Below are 5,075 nucleotides of genomic sequence, written 5' to 3'. Positions count from 1 at the left end.
TTTTGTATTTATATATACAAAATAGTTAGGATAGATATACAGCTACTTTCACTTAATTCAATGAGAAGAAAGAGGTGTACTAACAGTGTTTGGACAGGATATTCTGTCTGCTTCTTGTACTATGGATAACCACTAAGAAGATAACAATGTACAATGTATTGATTATCAAAACTGTCCTATTAATCAGCTGTGAAACTGTCTCATTTATATTTATTTCTCAATTTAAAAAAAGATTTTGTAAGAACTGAGAAAAGTGAAAGTAGGTGATCTGGTAGGATGATGGAATTTTTTATAAAGTTTTGGACAGGGCCTTAGGTTTTAACCTTATGCTGTTAAAATATGAAACACAGTGCATTTACACTGATACAACCTTACATCCTCTTTATTAACAAGATAACTAAGCATATTTCTAATGGATGCACCTCATTCTAATAGCAGTCATTAACATTCACACCAGATATTGAAGCTAGAGAGAGAACTATAAGCCTTTAACCACTGGTTCCCAAAAATCATCCCACTGGGCCTCTACAACTCACAGTGGAGAAAATTTGCCAAGGGTGGTAATCCAGGTTAGAGCTGAATCTAGAGCCTAAGGTCCCTCTTACCAGTAGGGTCACTAGGAAAGCTTACTATAGATTTTTAGATTTAAATGGCATTAATTGCTATGACAGACTAGAAACAATTTTCTGAATCATTAGGTTAGTCAAATATAACTGGAAATAAAACATTTTACTTAAATGAGGTGGATAGTTTCATCTTTAGACTTATTTAAAACCCATGCAGTCTGATCTAATCCAGAAAGTAAGGCCAACTCCCTTCTCCAGGCACTTGTGGGCCAGGGCTACCATGGCTAGTATCATTGCAAGCTACAGTAATTTAGTTAACTCTATCTTGCACATCAAATAGACTTCAAAAACCAAATAACCTCTTTTAATTCAAGCAATAATCATTACACCAAATTCTAATGTATTCCTTTATGCAATAAGCATGTTCCTCTCAAGTACTAGTTACAGTGATTTTTTAATATGTCACAACATCACGAACTAGGAAAGCTATTTCTTTAAAAAAAAAAAAACCTGTGATGGATTCTTTTATGAAGCAAACCACCTCTTATTTTCTTTTTCTCTCTCTTTGTTTCGTTCATAGTGTGTGTGTGTGTGTGTGTGTGTGCACGTGTGTGCGTGTGTGTGTGTGCGTGCGTGTGTGTGTATGGGGCAACTTTCCTCCTTTCTCTGGGTTAAAAAGGTCAGAAGCCCACTTCGGAGGACAGTGATATCCTAAGGCTAGCTTGTTTAATGCCCCCTTAGCCCCTACAACAAAATTCTAACCTTTGACTTGGAGGGTGGAACCCTATGTTTTGGACCAAAGTCCACAAATGGAAGCAAGAAATAAAAAGTAAGACTAAAGACAACACATCATAGTAAAACACCAACTAAAATTCTTGGGTACAGGAAATCAATGGATCACAATTCTAAACAAATTGGTTTAGTCTCCAGCTAATTAACTTGTTAAGCAAATCTCTAAACTCACTGAATCCACGGGAGAAAGAGGTGATGTAATAGGAGATTTGGAAACATTTATCCATTTATCATCTTAAAAGGCTCAGCCATGACCACACACACCTCTCTCCACCCTTTTCAGTGGGTTTTAGCTGGGCTTAATGGGCGCAAAGGACAATTTCTACCAGACAGCCCCTAAGAATAGACTGTTCTCATGCATTCCAAATGATCAGTCTCCATGGAAGAGGCTACCTGGTCACAAGCATTTTCCAAGAGGGGATATATCCTCTACTCCTCTTCCTTGGTAACACCCCCACACACACCATGTTGCCCCAAACAAAACAAAACAACTTCTAACCACCCTGAGAACTTGGGGGACTTTTCTAGGATAAAGGAAAAGAAAAGTTAAGAGGAGGGCAGAAGAGTGTGAGAAATTCCTCTTATCTCCAAATGGAAAAAAAAGGCCTTAAAAAAGCAGGATCAAAGGAAGAAAGGGGGATGGGGTGAAGGGCTGCTTAATTACAAAGACACCCTTTTAAAGAAGGCGCAGGCCCTGGGAGAGGGCTCTTAGGAGAGGCCCAGAAGCAGATGTACCCATTTAGGATTCTGGCACTCAATGGGACCTCAAAGTCAGAGCATCCATCCCTCTGCCTTCCCATTAGAAGATTCTTTATGCATTCTAGAAAGAGTTGGCTGAGTTCTTTATAGAACTTCAGAAAAAGCAACTCCACAAACTGCCTAGTTATGTGTTAGTTTAATAAATGTAACTTCATAAACCAGAAAGGTTTCAACTTTCAGATTCCAAACAATATTGAGTATGAATTTTTTAAATCCTTTCTAAAATGTTTCCATCGGTAAGCAGATCCAAAAAGGACACATAAAAGTTATTCTACATACAAATGTAGTCACAGGTTTACTTCACACCTAGATTAGGAAGTCAGAAAAAAATGTACTTTCAATTTTACAGAACTACAAGCTTTTCCAAAGAACAAAGTAGCTTAAAGTGAAGTATTACGTAGCGCCAGAAAGTATCCGTGAATGACAACAGATAAACCAACATAGAATTGCTAGAATCTAAGTTATCATCTGTAAATAGATGCAACTATTCTACAATCACCTGGCTATTACTATGTCCTGGGACAGTTATAAAATGTAGTTTAGTCAGGCCAGTTTTTCCCTCTCAGCTGACCTGAAACACGATAGGCTTTAAAATTCTTGCCATGTAGCTGTACGCTGTGAGGTGCCTCCTCTACCTTCCTACTTACCTTTACACCATGAAAATCAACCAAAGAAATTATTTTAAACTAGAAGTAAATAACTTGCTCCTAAATAAGTAACAAGTTGGGCTATCACAGTAACAGGTCTTTGAACATTACCATTCTTAATAAGTCTGATGCACTTGTCCAACTGAAGATAGGTGGGAGATGGGTGAAAATTTATCCCATGTCCAAAATAGCATTTCAGACTATTCTTAGCTCCTGAGGGTACTGGAAGATCTGAGGAGACTTCACAAAAGCTGGCCTGAGAAAGAACTTTCACAAAGCCTAGCTTAAGGAGACATAAATACATTTAGATGTTCATCATTGAAGATTATGGTGACTAATTATCTTCCTCACTGAATGGCAGAAGGTTATATTCTTAAGTTTCAAACTGCCTCCCAACATCTACGCTTTATAGCCAAGAGAGAGGAGAGCTGGAATGAACACCTCATGTTGTCCACAAATTTGTACGACTGTAAATTACTGTAAATATACTGCAAATTAAAGATATACTTTTTCTCAAACTTTCCCTTTCTTCTTTAATTTGTATTTAACTATCCTTTTGCAAATAATTAGTAGAATATTATTACTCGCAATTTACCAGGGATTGCTCACAGTCTATAAAGACAGTCGTACTTCCTTCTCTTCCGTTTCAGGTATCCATACGATCCACCTTACTGTTGAAGCAGCAACTCACAGTGGCACAGCCTTGAACCCTCTAAACACCTGCCTGATCCGCCAAAATACTTGTACCCTGCATCTTACAAGGCAGATGTGAGCACCCCCCTCCTTACTACCCCCACCTTCACACAAGCAAAGAGTAGCGCTGGGTTGTAGATTACTCCCAGATTTTAAAATTTGAAGAATTCATACATGGCCGCAGGGTCAGGGTGGGTGATCCTCCTAAGCACTTAGGAGAAAGCCATCCAGTTATCTAAGATAAGCAAAAGCCTTCCTGGTAGACTAAAGGTAAAACTCAGCTTGCCTCGGGCCTTTAGTTCCTCACATGATTAATTACCTAGACCTAGAGACCTACAAGGACCCCTAGAGTGAAAGAAGGTAAAAGTACCACCAAGTAGTGCTATGCTCCAGCATCTCCTCGCTGAAGTAGCACGAGAGGGGTGCACACTCTTTAACTAATTTAACTGGCTGCACATCCCAGAAAACTCATGACCAGCAGCTGCAGAAACTAGAACACACGGTCATCCCCACACACATCTAGACGGACTCATGCCGCGGGCACGACCAAGTTCATGCCACCATAGATTCCTGCCCATGTTCCCCACAAAAAGTAACCACGCGTCTCCTACCCCTGAAGGCAACGAAGACAAGGTGACGACTCTGCTTGCTCAAGTGGCTTTGGTCCCGGGCCAGCAGCCAGGGATGGGCAGGGGAAAGCCCCAATTCCTGGCTGCTCCCCCTCGCTGCTCCGTCCGGGATCTCCTTGGTGGCAGTGGACAGACAGGATACCGGGCCAGAGGGTGGAGCAGTGGACTGCAGGAGGCGAGACAGACGCGAGGTGGTGGTAGTGTGGGGGAGGCGGGGAGAACTGAGGGAAGAGGAGGCGAAAGGAAAGGGAATGGAGATGGAGGAGTAATTCAGGGGTCTACCAGTTTAGGCAGCCTGAAAGCTCCTCGGAAGGAAGGGGCGTGACTGCGATGAAGGCAGCTCTGGGGCTAAGGATGGGAGGCAGAGGAGGGGGAGGAACGGGTGGCTTTTCTTCGGGCAGTGAGCGGCTAGGACCGCCCCGGAGCGGGGCGGGGGAGAGGGTGGACTCTGAGGGAGGCGGAGCAGAGGGCGGGGAAAGAAGGGCGGGAGCCAGCCCGAACTCCGGGTGGGGGTGGGGGTGGGGGTGAGGAGCGGGCCCGGTGAGTGGCGGGGCCCAGGGATAGGGAAGTTTCGAACAATTGAACGGCGGGGTCCAGTAGCTGGGCAAAAGTGGGGGAGCCTTGCTGTTCTCCCACCAGCGCAGCACGACTTGGTGAGGGACTGGTCTGGAGGACGGAAAGTGCTTTGCAAAGACTACAATAATAACCTATGGCAACAGCGCAGCAGAGCCGCGTAGGAGAGCCATTGCAGTTCCCCGCCCCGCAGCAGGAGGAAGAAAAACAAATAATAGAAATGCTGAAAAGCCGCTTCGACCAAAGCCTAGTTAAAGTAATTCAGGAAGGAGCAGCGTTCCTTGTTTTCCTTCCCCTCCTGCTTCCTATTACGAGCAGGCCCCCACCCAGGTCACAGCTCTTGGGAGACACCCCCCGTTTTTTCCTTCGCTCCCTCTGACCTCCTCCTTTTCCCCTCTACTCCCTCCCTCTTCCCC

The 5,075-nt window shown here is 43.5% G+C and overlaps 1 protein-coding gene across 4 annotated transcripts in view; it reads right to left on the bottom strand.

The window, feature by feature from the left end:
* Amot (angiomotin) overlaps positions 1–4,478 on the bottom strand; it is an 80,283-nt gene extending 75,805 nt beyond the window's left edge. For 2 of the 4 annotated variants that reach the window (XM_023699886.1, XM_023699885.1), the window contains exon 1: positions 4,069–4,478. The gene's annotated coding sequence lies outside the window, so the exon portion shown is untranslated. Of the gene's footprint in view, positions 1–3,359; positions 3,452–4,068 lie in introns of those variants that run through there. The other 2 variants (XM_023699888.1, XM_023699887.1) reach the window with 2 other exon arrangements.
* Positions 4,479–5,075: the final 597 nt, after the last annotated feature.

The sequence above is a fragment of the Octodon degus genome, unplaced genomic scaffold, assembly GCF_000260255.1.
Source record: "Octodon degus isolate 3935 unplaced genomic scaffold, OctDeg1.0 scaffold00117, whole genome shotgun sequence".
NCBI classification, from domain to species: Eukaryota; Metazoa; Chordata; class Mammalia; order Rodentia; family Octodontidae; genus Octodon; species Octodon degus.
The sequence above is the reverse complement of the archived record's forward strand: the minus strand, read 5'-3'. Positions and strand labels throughout refer to the sequence as shown.